The sequence below is a fragment of the Equus przewalskii genome, chromosome 25 (assembly GCF_037783145.1).
Source record: "Equus przewalskii isolate Varuska chromosome 25, EquPr2, whole genome shotgun sequence".
Classification (NCBI taxonomy): domain Eukaryota; kingdom Metazoa; phylum Chordata; class Mammalia; order Perissodactyla; family Equidae; genus Equus; species Equus przewalskii.
In genome coordinates this window covers 27,876,483-27,892,345 of record NC_091855.1, presented here as the reverse complement: position 1 = coordinate 27,892,345, position 15,863 = coordinate 27,876,483, and positions in this window count along the sequence as shown.

Genomic DNA, 15,863 nt, shown 5'->3' with positions numbered 1-15,863 from the left:
AGAAAAACCATTTAGGACTATGGCCTTTGCAGCAACCCAGGTGTCAAGGCTAAGTAAACCAATTGTGACGCAGATGAATTGGTGAAGGTGTGTAAGAGTTTAGACTTTGCAGTTGCACAGATCCAGATATGAATCCTGTCTCCAAATTGGGTCATTGAGCAAAGTACTTTTCTAATTCTAAGTTTTATCATTTGTAAAATATAGAAATAATATCAATCTCATCAAATTGTATTGTTGATTGGATTAGATGATAAATTTGCTATTCTTAGCAAAATCTCCAGCAAAAAAAACCCAAAATAAATATAAATTGAATTCTTACTATGTGCCAATGTTCTAAGCACTTTACATGAATTAATTTACATGAATTAATTTTTAATTCTCAAAGCAGCCTTAACAGGTGGTTGCAGTTACCTTTATTTTACAGATAAGAAAATTGAAGTGCAAAAAGTTTAAGCAATTTACCAGAGGTTGCACAGATTCCACCCAAGCTTCCTGGCTCTCTTTCATTACTTCTAAAGTGCTAGAAAGTTCTTAATAACTCATGGCTGCTGTTATGACAATTGTAGTGATGATGGAGTTTATGGTGATGACGGGTCAACTGGAGAAAAAAAAGCAAATTATAAAAGACATTTTAAGTAAAGAGTAGCAAGCTTTGTTTTAAAATGATATATAGGTCAATATACAAGTCAATCCAAGTTTTCATTGAAAAACTGGAAAAATATTGGTAATCTAGGCAGAAATAGAAATTGGAACAAGGAGTTAAATAATCTGGTGTGTAAAAATATTTAATAAACATAATGAGCTATGTAAATGAATAAAAGCTTCTATAAAAGATACTGTATTTTACAAAAACTGCCAAGCATTACCTATGAAAGATGAGTTAATGGTTAGATCGCAATAATAACAGTAGAGTAGGGAGTCAAGAAAAAGGTGGGGCTGATCTATTGTTAAGACATCAAAAGGTGAATCCAGCAAGGATAAAAAATTCAGCAACTATTTCCTTAAAATTTTTCATGAGTCTGTTGAATTGTCAGTGCTTAAATTTCTTTATAAATTTTTGCTATTCCGTAATGGCACTGGTAGGCCTCCATTTGTACTTTAAAAAGTTGACTTGGCAAGGTGCTGGCCCGTGGCCGAGTGGTTAAGTTCTCGCTCTCTGCTGCAGGTGGCCCAGGGTTTCCTTGGTTCGAATGCTGGGCGCAGACATGGCACTGTTCATCAAACCACGCTGAGGTGGTGTCCCACATGCCACAACTGGAAAGACCCACAACGAAGAATATACAATTAGGTACCAGGGGGCTTTGGGGAGAAAAAGAAAAAAAATAAAATCTTTAAAAAATAAGTTGACTTAGCAAGTGTGTATTATGTTGAGTTTTTGTTTATTTGTTTGCCATTTTTACTCTATCATTTTTTCCCCATTTTTCGGCACTCCATGAACTCACAAATTACTCCATTGTTCAAAATGGCAATTTCCAGATTGCATAACGTGCATTTGTACCTTTGGGATGTTTTTAGAGAAGCAGTCATCAACTAAGTTATTTACTTAAAATTCACCCTCCAATATATGTGTACATTTCACTCTTTTTTAATCAAAATAACCTGAGGGTTTTAACATGAAAAGTTATTGTTTCATGGATCGTAATAATTCTTTCAGATCAACTTTTGAATTCGTTTCAGGTCTATTTAAAAAATAGATCCAGGCACTCCAAAAATAGCATTACAGTCAATTAGGTGAAAATGCATTTTTAAAGATTTGTTCAAACATGTTTACAAACATGTCTACTTCTTATTTAATTGCAAAAGACCTTGGAAAATTTTTGTTGTCTATTGGTTGATTAGATTTTGACTGTTTGGTTCATGTAATTTCAATAGCTATTACATGACAAGAAATTTAAGGTTATTATAAATAATATTACTATAGTCCATGGTTTATTCATTTTTAGGGAGGGGAAGGGGGAATGTCTTCTTTAATAGAAAAGGCAAGAAATCATTTAATGCAATTATTTTAGTTGGGTTTTTCTAGACCAATGTGTACAGTTATCTCATTCCTTAAGAAATTTATCTTGAGTTCATAAGTTACATCAAATGGCTCAAAGAGCCTTGAAGCTGGAGGGCATCCAAAAGAAAGATTAATATGATGGACTATAATTGTTTGAAAGCATGGTTGTGGTCTTCTGATCAAATAATGTACAACTACATTCATTAAGCTTCTTAAGACCCAGCTATGGTTATACTATTCTGACTATACTGAAGGGTGTTAAATAAAATTCTAGGAAAGATAGTTTTTAATGATATGCCCAAAATATCACAAATATTCTAGTGCCAAACTTGAAAAAGAACAGAGATTTTAATTGCAGACTTTTGATCATGAAATAATATTTCTTCCATGAGTCTATACCAGAATTCCACTTTGTCACACACAGGCGTTCTAATCTCAGATCTCTCTTGGTGGTTGCTTTATTCCAGACAGCAGGTAATGCCAATGTCATGCTGTGGTCTGTTTATAGGGTAATACCAGATCTGGCATTAAAGTATAACATGTGGCAAGTTCATAATGAAAAGGAAAATGTTTTTTATTTGTGTTGTTTTTTTATTCCAAAGTACAAATGTGGTTATGAACAAATTAGTCCTTTCTAAAAGCATTGCCTTTATATTGTACTATATGATTGTGTGCGTGCATTTGTGTGTGTGTGTTTTACCGAATGCATATTGAATATCAATTTAAAATGAATATTAACTGAAAAGATGGACCAGATAAATTTTAATGGTAGCTGATCAAGGATTAGTTTTAATTTCCATAGTCATGAGATGGAGATGATATCAACTGCGTATTCTCATTTTGTATTGATTATCTTTGAGGAATCTTGAGAGACACAGATGCTAAGGACAGACGAAATGATTTGGCAATCAAAATTATATTTTTTTTTATTAATGTTATGATAGATTACAACCTTGTGAGATTTCAGTTGTACATTATTGTTAGTCATGTTGTGGGTACACCTCTTCCCCCTTTGTGCCCTCCCCCCTCCCCCCCTTTTCCCTGGTAACCACCCATCAGATCTCCTTGTCAATATGTTAACTTCCGCCTATGAGTGGAGTCATATAGAGTTCGTCTTTCTCTGACTGGCTTATTTCCCTTAACATAATACCCTCGAGGTCCATCCATGTTGCTGAGAATGGGCCAATTTTGTCTTTTTTTTATGGCTGAGTAGTATTCCATTGTGTATCTATACCATATCTTCTTTATCCAATCATCAGTTTCTGGGCATGTAGGTTGGTTCCATGTCTTGCCTATTGTAAATAATGCTGTGATGAATATAGGGGTGCAAGGGACTCTTGGGATTTCTGATTTCAGGTTCTTAGGATAGATACCCAGTAATGGGATGGCTGGGTCACAGGGTATGGTTGTGGAGAAAAAGGAACCCTCATACACTGTTGGTGGGAATGCAAACTGGTACAGCCACTATGGAAAACAGTATGGAGATTTCTCAAAAAGTTAAAAATAGAAATACCCTATGATCAAAATTTTATTTTTAAATTAAAATTTCTATCTCTTCTTCCACAAAATATTTTCTCAGACCAAATTTTCATGGGCTTAACTTTTATTTTCTTAAATCTGAACGCTTTCATGTTAAGCATCAACAATATTGAAGTGTCATCAAGAAGACACATTTACAGAATTGCTAAATGCCTTCAAGCTGCTCAAGGATTGTACCTCTTATTACTCACCCAGTCAATAATTTTATAGAGCATCGCTTGCTGCGTGGACCAAGTGGATAAGCCAAACACAAGAGCTGATATTTTCCTAGATATCCAGTTACTGCTTACTGAAGGTTTTCAGCAAGTATCCTAGCCTGAACTGGTACCTAAGCCAGAAAAAACAAACCTGAAAATATTTTAAAAGCTTCTTGTCCACCAGCAGGTGAAGCCTAGAATTTATGCCTCATATTTGGTATTGGCTCAAAGGTACTCAGCTGACAATCAGTCTAAACAAGACCCAGTGTCAAAGAAATAAAAAAGTTGGCAAGAGTTAGAAAAATTTTGGGGGCCCCACCCAAGCAATCTGGGGTTCTGGGTAGGAATCTAATTCCATGAATCCGAAGTAGCTGACCAGTAAGACAGACTAAAGTGACACATAGAATTGCAGATAGAGGAAACTTCGTACAATGAAAAGAACATTCCAGAGTTAAAAGGACTGAGATCAAACATCAATGTTTATAACACTGCTGAGGTGAAAGTGAATAAGTTATTTTACCTCATTGGCACATGTACTACTAAATTGAGAATTGGAAAAAAAGTCCCAAAGTCTTTTTGTTTTCAGATACTTACTACTTATCACGTCTATCATAATTGTAATTGTTCACGGTAGGATATTTCCTTAATATCTGTGCTGTAGCTTGTCTTGAAAGGTGACCCTCAATAAACTGAGCTTCCTGATTTTCGCACTCATTCCCACGTTGATTTTGTGATAGTGTGTCCAGCTAACCAGTAGAACTGGCGGAAGCAATGCAGTGACATTCTAGATCTAAGTCTTAAGAAGGCCTGGAGCCACGAGGCAGGAATTCTGGCCCCTCTGCTGAAGAGATTACGTAAGCAAACTGCATGAAGAGAAGGAACACCAAAGAGTGCATAATGAAATCGTGAGGCCCAGCTGTCCCAGCTACCCAGCTGAGCCCCGCCTTCTAGTCATCCCACTGAGGAATCAGACAGGCAGATATGACATCTTGGGCATGATTCTAGTACAGTCAAGTCACCAGAAAATTGCATCGCTATCCAACAATATATGCAACAGGAGAGCCACCCAGCTGATCTAAGTCAACCCACATAGTGAGAGAAAAGGAAAAGCTTGTTGTTGTAATCAGATCAAGACAGCCTTAACATTTTCCTTAGCTTGACTAAATTTTAGATAGGTTTCTTCCAGACTGTGAGCTTCTGACTTCTCTTTTCTTAGAATATTTATGTTAGAAAACTTGTAATTGCAAATTCTCTTTCTACCCATTTGAAATGTATATCAATCTCCTTGAAAGCCTCTTGCCGGTTTAAAACTAGGGAAGGTCTTTCTCAAGGATCCAAGTCCTTTAATAATATCATCATCAAGGAAGACAACACCCCTGTATCCCAGTTTGCAGGAAGGAGCCTGACTTCTGTAGGTATCTTGCTCCAAGTTGTAAAACTACCTCCTGTTGTGAAGTTAGAAGATAGGAGAAAGTTGACTTTCCCCTTGGACAAGTCCAATGAGCAAGCACAGGTGGCCTACAACACTACCACCATCCTCCATCCTTTTCCCAATCCTTAACTCTCTTGATCTTTGTTTCAAGGGAATTGAGTTTCGTATCTCTTGCTTATTGCAATAGTCTTGAATAAAATCTTCTTTCCCTGCTTAACCTTATTAGAAACATTTTTTATTCTGACAAAGCCACTAAAGTTTTATGGTGGTTTTGTTTGTTTGTTTTTCACAACAAGAGATGAGTAAAATAGGAAATAAATACGTATTAGGAAATGGATGTTATCATAATGAAAAAACTAAAATATGTGCTATTGGCTTTGGGGCTGGGCAATGGAAAGAAGCTGGAAGATCTTGAGATTCTTAGTGATGGTTTGGAAAGAAAAAATATTTTTGTTGGAGGCTAGGGAAAAAAGGCTGCTTGTTTTATGTGATGGTGGATGTTGTCAGGGGTGTGTGAATAAGGGCAGATACACAACAAAATTGGAGATGTGGCTAAAGAGATTTCCAGGAAGAAAGTGGCAACTGGTTTATGTCAGTGGCATGTGATGAAGTATAGACATAGAGAGTTGAAGCAAAGAAAGGATTGTTCAGTTTTCAACTGAATATAGACAAAATATCATTAAAGGAGGATTTACTGAGTTGAAAGTCTAAAACTACTTCTTAGTTTCAGCTTTTCAGGCAGAAAAAATGGCTTCAGGGCAAAGTTCAAATCCAGGGCATAAATAGTAAAAGCTTGATTTCAGGGTCAAGATTTCAAGGGTGCAGGTATAAGACCTTTTGTTAAAATCCCAGAAAGATTTAAATTAGGGCCCTATAGACCCTCCCCGCTGAATATAAAGTCTTCTAAAAATCTTCAGATCTTTCTTTTTCTATCACTTGGCTAGTTAATTGGGCTTCTAAGATTTTTTAAGGCATTGTCCCAAAGGACCCTGACTTTCAGCTGAAAGTAGAGAGATGTGTGTTTTGAAGATATTTGCAGGTATAAATTTTGTTTGCATGACAAAGGAATTATACACAAATGTTTAGAAGAATAAAAAGCAAGAGAGGCCAGCCAAGTGCTGTAGTGGTTAAGTTCGCACACGGCATTTAGAATTTAACCCAGGAAGTTAAGTTCGTGGGTTTGGATCCTGGGCATGGACCTACACACTGCTAATCAAGCCACACTGTGGCAGCATCCCACATAGAAAATAGAGGAAGATTGGCACAGATGTTAGTTCTGGGCCAATCTTCCTTACCAAAAAAAAAAAAAAAAACCCCAAAAACAAGACACAGATAAATACTGTTTTTAAGGAAGACAATTTAAGTGTAAATAAAGTGATTGGTTGAAAGTACAAAGAAAGAAAAAAGATATACAATGGCAACAGGTTAATAAGGGTGGAATAGCTTTATAAATTTACAACAGAGTATATTTTCAAGATAAGGAACAGTGCCAGAGATAAAGAACAGCATTCTCCTAATGAGAAAAGTTCAAGTCATCAGAAAGACATAATGATCTAAAACATTTATGTACAAAAAACAGAGTCTAGAGATATAAGAAGCAAAAAAAGGGCAGAACTAAAGGGAGAAAAGGACATATACAGAATTATATTTGAAATGTTAGTCCCCTTTTCTCAATATTTTATAGAAAAGAACTTAAGAATCAATAATAGAAAATTTGGGCAACGCTCTCCTGCAATTTAACCTAATTGACATTTATAGGACACTACACCCCACATCCACAGTATACTCAGTCTTTTCAAGTACACGTGGAAAACCCACCAAGGCAGACTATATACTGGGCCATAAAGTGTCTGATAAATTTCAAGAGAATTAAATAATCAAGAGTATTTTTTTTTTACCATAACAGAATTAAATTAGGGGAAAAAATTATGAACCAATCTTCTGGAATATCTTCCAAAATATTTGAAAATTACACTTCTAAATGATCCCCAAATCAAAGAAGAAATCACAAGAGAAATTAGAAAATATTTTGAATTAAATTATAATTAAAACACAACATATCAAAAATTTTAGAATAATTATAAAGCAATTATTGGGGGAAAGTTAGGTATCTATAAGCTTATATGAGGAAAACATGAGTTTGTTTTATATTGATGTTATTTCTTCTTTAAAATATTTGGTAGATTTTTGCAGTCAATCTATCTAGACCTGGAACTTTTAGTTGTGGAAAGGTTCATATTACAGAATTGAATTTCTTACAGATAAAGAGATTTTCAGATTTCCTCTTTCTTTTTATGTCACTTCTGGTAATATGAGTATTTCAAAATTTTTCTATTTTATCTATGTAGTAAAATTGCTAGCATAAAATCATTGATGGTATTTCTTTTTAACCCTTTTAATCTCTATAGTATTTATAGTAGAATCTAAAAGTTTCTTTATTATAACTGCCAGCTCCAGGGTGTACCAATGCTAAGTTATCACAGTCTTGCAGTCAAGAAAGATCATTCCTGCTCCTCTTCCCTCTTCTTCTTCATGTGCTATAACATAGGAGAAGTCTATAATGACGGGTACTCAAGTTGGGTACAGATAGCTGATGCAGACAACTCTATTGCAGCACTTCAGATACTCTTGGCCTCATCATCTGTGTGCTTTGTCTGATTGATTTCAATCAAGACTAAACTGACAGAAACTTGCTTCCTGCTTGCACAGGATGGTTCTAACCTCCAGCACAAAGGCTTTGCATTGATATCACTACGGGTCTACCCTCCTTCATGGCCATGCTCATCACAGACAGCACTAAAATATAGAATAGTTAACTCCTTGGTTAAAGAGCCTCTGATTGATTGTAGGTGGAAGTCCCTTTATTCTTCTCTCTTATCCAAAGGTGTTGAGATATGATTTCTACAGCCCAAACAAGAAATTATTGAACAGTTAGTCATACTTGAAAGAACCTGAAGCTTGATATCTCTTATTACAGATGATTGGGAAGTGGCTGCTTTCCAATCACTTCCAGTCCCTTCCTTCTCCCATCATTGAGGTAGATATTTCTCAAGATATTACCACCTAGGTTAACATGGCAATGACATGATTGTGTCAAACACTTTCATGTGGAATACAGCAGGTGGAAGATTTTTTTCTTCGCAATGGGTTTGGGAAGAAGGTGCTAGCATGGAGAGATGATAAAGTTCTGACTGAGCTGCACATATTCAAGTAAAGATATGCAGTAGTTAGGTGGATATAAGGATTTGGATCAAAAATAAGATGTTTGGCAAAAGGTAGTTAAAGTTTGGAAGGGTAATAAAGCACAAATGAATAGAAAAAAGAATCTCATTTAGAACCCTAAAACCAATCCCACAAAGTCAATGAATAGAGACAGAAAATCTCACAAGCATATTAAAAAGTAATAATCACTAAAATAGAAGCAAACTCCAAAAAAGCCTACTGTTGAAGATCAAAGAGAATTTTAAGGAGAAATGAAATGTCAGTTGTGTCGAAGGACATGGAAATGACATGTGGACATCTGTCAGCTCAAAGAATTTTAAAATCTCTAGTGACATTTCATTGTTTTCCTGGGAGCAATAGGAATGACAAAAATCTGATTCCAACAGGGCTTGGGAAAGGATACTGTCAAAGAAATAATGAAATGAAGATTGGCTTAAACTATTAAGAATCTTGATTTTAAAGACAAGAAAAATAGCAGTACGCATAGAGATGCATGGTTTTAAAAGGAGGCTTCTTATTCTAGTATTCAAAGGATATGAACCTGCTTTTATGTTCAGAAAGTAGTGAAGAGACAAATAGAAGAGGTTTACAGAGGAAAGAGAGAGGTTAATGGTTCTATTGAGATCTTGGAGGATAACATGGTAAGTGTAGATGAAAATGAGTTTGTAGGTAATGACAGGAAGATGAGTGTATAATATCCTGATGTTTTCATCATCCCTCACAGACAAATTTTTTATTAATGTACTAAGTTTTAGGATGGGAGTTTTAAAGAGTGTGACAAAAATTTATCTTTTGAGAAGAATGGGAGAATTGACCAGGACTATGTAAGAATCTTGCCAGATAACAATGAAGATCCAGCTGCGATTAGATAATAAACTTTTTCTGTGATGTGTGTGGTACTTTCCCCTCAACTAGCTCCCAGGGAGAGAGAGAGAGAGGAATTAAATTTTATAGTCTATTGAAGATCAGAAATTTTAAGACAGAATAAATGAAACTCAGGATTTGGTGGAGTTAGTAAAATTTTCAGAATATTAAACTTTGGACCCAGCTACCTAAGGGTAAAATATTGGCATGATGGCACTGACTCAATGAGAAGAAGAATGGTTACAAATAAAAGTGGCATAAAATGAAGGTATCAGAAATATCGATATCAAAGAAAATTTAAGATGAAGGATAGAGTGGAATGATAAGTGATCATGGTCAAAGAATGAGATTGAGGGTTTAGAGATGGAACAAGCAATAGTGGTTATGGGGAAGGTCATCCTGGAAGCAAAGCCAGTTGATTAGTGGGAGGAAATAGCCAGGATCTTAGGAAGTAACAAGTGAACAGATATTGAATGTTGGTTGACTGAACTTGAATCCAAAGGAATAAGAGCTTTCCCTATGAGAGTAGAGAAAGAGTCCACCAGATCTGATGGTGGTATTTCAGCTATTATTGTTTTGTTTATTCTGTAGGGAGGAAAACTGGAGTCATGACCAAGCAGTCAGAGGCTAGATGTAGCTGACAGCCTTCCTGTCCTGACTTGTCTGGCTGTGTCTGCGCTGAGCAGTACAGATAAATTATATTATAAGTAGATGAGACATTTGATGAGGGATTAAAATAGTGTTCAATAATGAAGTCCTTTGAATAGACAAAGTTATTTTAAAATCAAAGACAGAGCAACGGCATTGTAAACACTTACAGAACAAATGAACTTGTATTCTTCCCATTCCAAAATCAGAGAGCTATAAATGGCACAGTTAACAAAACACACAGTTTAGTCATCACTTCAATTGCAAAAGGCATATTTATCAAGTGTCATTAATTTGCATGATTAAGTGTCAAGTGAGTGATTCATAAATTTAGGCTCATTTTAAAAGGCAAACACATCTCTCAGTAGGGGTCAAGGAGCTGAGTAGGAAAAACTAAATTAAATTGCATCTAATCGTTCTAAGAAGTTTTAGCTTTGTTATCAACAATTTAATCCAGAGTTGTGATTGATGATGTATGGATCATCTAGAAACACCTTAAAACTCAAGTAAAAATAGAATAATGACCCTGCATTCTTGGGGAAATGTTGTATCCTTAGGCATTTAATATATGTTATTTAAAAAATTCTCATTTCATTAAAATAACTTGGTTTGGCCTAAAGATGATGCCTTAGGATAGCTTGCTTGAGTGAAAAGAAAGGGGAAACACGAATAGGAATGCACATAGTGAGAGGAGATCCCCAGACAAAGTGAGAGTTTTCAAAACCTCTTTTATATTCATCTTGTATTCTTTCACAGGGCACACATTCCTATTCACCCAGGATGTAATAGACACTCAGCGAATATTGCATTTTGTAGCCTTCCTCTGTTGATAGACTTAGGGATTTTTTAATTGCTATGTTGTTTATTTATCAAAGGCAATTTCTAGATTTTGGCTGAAGAATTTCAACGTATGAGAGACATATAGCTGGCAATTTATAGGAGAAAAAGGGGAATGAGACATTTTAGAATATTTAAACCCAGGTATTTTTGAATCCAAGGAAATACTGCAGAGTTGCAATATACTGGCTAAACTACTACTGGGAACCTCAGGGGATGCCTACATTGGAAGCAACTCTCTGGTTTTACTTTTATGCATCTGATTACCAAAAACAAAGCTATTTTTTCTTTTAAAGCTATGCTGTGGTACATGAGGAGTTAATTTATTTTCTGTCTCCTGTTCCATCTTTATTCTCCATCATCTTCCAGTTCTAAAAGGACAGATATTGTAGTCTTACCGATTAAAGTTTATGAAAGGTTTTGATTTCAGCCAAAATTGTCCATTATTTTTTGAAAGGCAACTCTTCTCTCCTTCCTTCGCTGTCTCCCACCTTCCCTGTGGCTCTCCCTCACGCTCTACTCCTATCCATTTTTCCTTTTTCCTGTGTAGAGCTGTCACAGAAATGTAAACCAATGGGAAAGGAGTGTAGAAAACAGGAAGCAAAATGTGTTGAACGGTAATTGAGTAGATCCGTTGGATGGAAATACTTTCCAAGGAGCTCCAATTAGTTCTTAGTAAGAGCCCATTGAATCCAGACACACAAATTCCTGAGTCTGTAGAGATGATTTGTATACTGGCCTACTCCTGGAGTGCTCTGATTATAGACTTTGGTAGTGAGGTATTTCTAAATAAAAAGGAATGGTGAGACCCTTGGTGATGAAAAGTTCAGCAAAAACAGGATTGAGTCAGAAAACAAGGACATCTGGTTTAACAAATAAGCAGCTCAGAAAAGGGCTTTTCTGCCACTGTCGGGCTTCCTGAAAGCATTTTTGAATGTTTCACCTGGTGCATTAGTTTCCAGGGGCTATTGTAACTAGGTGGCTTAACAACAGAATTTTATTCTCTGACAGTTCTCGAAGCAAGAAATCAAGCTGTCTCAGGGACACGCTCTGAAAGCTCTAAAGGAGAATCCTTCCTTACCTCTTCATACTTTCTGGGGGGTTCCAGAAATCCCTGCTGTTCCTTGGCTTGTAGAAACATCACTCCAATTTCTGCCTCTGTCATCACGGAACTTTCTCTCTGTGTGCGTTCTGTGGCAAATTTCTTCAATTTTATAAGGACGTGAGTCACTAGATAAGCAACTTTTCTTTTGAAAGTGACAAATTAAGACAAAACTTATTGGAAACCTGAAGCGTATCTCTTTCTTTTACATCACATTTAACTTTTTTTCCTCCATCCCAAGGCTTTCTACCATTGTAGGTCTTACCATTCCTCATCTTGTTTATGCTTCTAGACATTTTCTACATTTTAATAAAGTGCACATTTTCTTTTTTCCCCTTATTCTTTCTCCATTACTCAACTCCTACCTCCAAGCAATTTTCCAAGAGTTAGCCTTTATAGAAACACAATTTAGCATTTCTGCCAAATATTTAAGTAGAGAATCTTTTACAAATTAACAAATAAACTACCATGCAAAGGAGAAATATAAACATAGATGTACAGACACATGTAATTCCAATACAATATACAATTCCAAATTTCTTGGATGGAGCAATTTTCATCAACTGCCTTAGCATCCTGCTGATTTATCATACAAAGATTCTGAAGCTGGAATTTGTTATTTCATATATAATGTGAGTAATCTATGTTAATTTTAAATCAGGTAGAGTAAAAGATTTCAGCAATGATAACTCAGCTGCCCTGAGTGATGCACATTTTTATTCTTCACCATAGTTATTTAGCTGTTTCCAACTTGCTCCATTCTCCCCAATCTCCTACCTAGCCACATCCTCCATCATTCTCAGGGACTTCAATGTTCCCACCTCAAGTAGAAAATGAAAGTTGTTAGGAAGGAACTTGCTCAATTTCATGACAAGCAACCTGCAAATGTTTTTACATTCGTGTGCATGCTCCCTTCTCTTTATCCTTCCCCATCTCATATCCATATAGCAGAGTGCCTACATTTTTTCATTTTCTCCAAAATTAAATTTGTTTCCTTCCTCACCTACCCTCACCCTTACCATCACCAAACAAATAAAAAAGCATAAAACAAATCCATTTTTCCTTGAGTATTTTCTTGATCAATAATGGGAAAAACTGTTACCTAGTGCCTCAAGTTTCACCTATATCTGATTTACATGTTTAGATGAGACTTTAGACATAGACTTTAGAATTGATGCTGGAATGAGTTAATATTTTGGGGGGCTACGGGAATGGGATGAAAGTACTTTGCTTATGAGAATACAAGTTTGGGGGGGCAGGGGAAGAAGGTTATAGACTGAATGTTGTGTCCCGCCCAAAATCACATGTTGAAATCCTAACAACCAATTTAATAATATTAGGAAGTGGGACCTTTGGGAAATGAGTAGATCATGAAGGTGGAGCCCTCATGAGTGGGATTAGTGCCCCTATAAAAGGGACCCCAGAAATTTCTCTAGCTAATTTCCTTCTAGCATGTGAGGACACAGCAGGAAAATGGCCATCTATGAAGCAGGAAGCATGCCTCACCAGACACTGAATCTGCAAGTGCCTTGATCTTGGACTTCACAGGCTCCAGGATTGTGAGAAATAAATGTTGTATAAGCTACCTAGTCTATGGTATTCTTTTTGTGCTGCCCAAATGGAACCCTTAGTTCCTGTGAGAAGACGTGATTGGCTTGTTGGAACAACTCCGTGAGCTGGTAGGAAACCAAAGACTTCTGCATAAAGACAAGCAGGCACTGTGCTTGATCTCCATGATAAGGAAGTTTGTTTGGCTATAGGACCTTATCCACAAGAGTACAATGGTGAGATGAACTTGCAGTTAGGACATTCAAGTTCCTCTCCATCTTCCCCAGATGTCAAGGCATACATAATATGGAGCTTTAACTTTAGACCATATCCCTCAGCTAAGTCATTCTTGAATTCACCTTTCCCTGCCCCCTTCAATATCCAATCATGTCACATACTCTATCAATTCAACTATTATAATAACTCTTAAATGTTTCCATGATCACCCCACTTCTGCCTACCACTTTATCTGGCTTAGCCCTGATCATCCATTGGAACTTGACTTACCAGTCACCTCTCTTGGGTCTCTTCTATGAACTCCCTTGAGACTGTGAGAAGTGCCCCTCTTGTTGCTCTCACAGCATACTTTGCTTAACTTACCATCAAATGCACCATCTGGAAACTATTATTTATTCATTTGTTTTTCCAAAATGAACTTCAAGATTTAGAGGTCAGAAACTGTGTTTTGTGCACTATATTCCTAAGTTGTGTCACATAGCAGGTGCACAGTATATAGATGTTGTTAAAAAAAATGACATAGAACCAAATGTAAATCTATCCTAAAATAGTTAAATTAGCATGGGTAAAATTGTTCATTTTAGTTTCAAGACAGTTCTGGATTCTTATTACCAGTTTTCTTCCTCACTCCGTCTCATCATGCTACTCGCTAAGTTTTGTTTTCATCCAGAAAACTAGCTGGCACCGTCAGTGATATGTTGGTTCTCCCAGGTTCCTAGGAAGTGCTTTGGTCTTCATGGAGCAACATTAATTCTTGCTATTGGTCTGAGAACCCAATAGAGTAATGTGATTTATTTCCGCTTTCATTCCTCTGGCAGTCCCAGGCAACACCTGCTAGGATATGGCTGCTGTATCAGCAACCCAAATGGGAAGCAAATGAATGTATATTTTCGTCCCCAAAGAGAAACCCATTTCCACTGCAGCTAAACTTGACAGTTTAGGGCTCCCATTTGACTCCAAAGAACATGAAATGCTCCACTACTTTTTGAAATCATTTGCTTATACGTGGTTGCAGTTCACACATTTAAGTGTGTCCTTTTCCGTCATACCCCAAAGGGAAGAGAAATATGAACCTCTTTTATTCAGAGATCACTGAATAACGTTTGCTACTATCAGATTTCATTGGCTTCAACACTGCTGTTTGTTGAAAACATGTGGTTGAATCTCAAAGCCAACAACATTCCCCCAGGGTACCCATTAGGCAGAAGGGGAGTACAGTTGTAAACAATCTGTTTTGTAAAATTGAGATCTCTAGAAGAGAGGGCATCAAAATTGTGTTTGTTGAATATTTCATTGCCTAGAATATACAATTTACAGACAGGAAGGGAAATGTACAGGATAATCACTCAAGAACACAATTTCCAGGAAGGACATTTTCTCCTTTCTTTCAATGATTTTATAAGGGAGGCTAGAATAGGAGGGAGCAGAGAAACAGAGAAAATAAATAACCTGAGTAAAAAGTGGAGAAAAGGGCCAACCCAGTGGCCCAGCGGTTAAGTGCACACATTCCACTTTGGGGTCCCAGAGTTCACCAGTTCAGATCCCGGGTGTGGACATGGCACCTCTTGGCAAGCCATGCTGTGGTAGGCGTCCCACATATAAAGTAGAGGAAGATGGGCATGGATGTTAGCTCAAGGCCAGTCTTCCTCAGCAAAACATAAGAGGAGGATTTGCAGCAGATGTTAGCTCAGGGCTAAACTTCCGAAAAACAAAAGGAAAAAAAAAGTGAAGAAAAAATATTTCCGAATTTCTTGAATGATATTCTTATCCCTGTTTACCCATGAAATGGTTTTATACGTATGTGCTTTGCCATAGGCTTAAGATAATTGGTTTCAAGTTATCTAGTAAACAACACAGATGGACAGAAATTGTAATCAAAGAGGAACCATCTGTGTAGGATTGCAAAAGTACTTCTTTTTTTTTGGAGAGGTGGGAAGATGACTTGAACAGGGAGCTACTAGATTCGCAGGCTTTGCTACAGTATCCATGTCATCTCCAGGTTTCAAAAGATAGGCAAAATCTCTAAAATTACACACCAAAATGTGTGCTTATGTGTCCATATGCATATAGTTTTTATGGAAAGACAGTACGTAACTTTAATCACATTCTTTTATCTCCTTATTGCTACCTTAACCAAATTTGTGTAACAGTTACATAGAGAGAGATGGATCTAGCCAAACTCACATTGCTGTGTAGGCATTGATTACTTTGTTTCTACTTTCAGCCAGACTATGACTC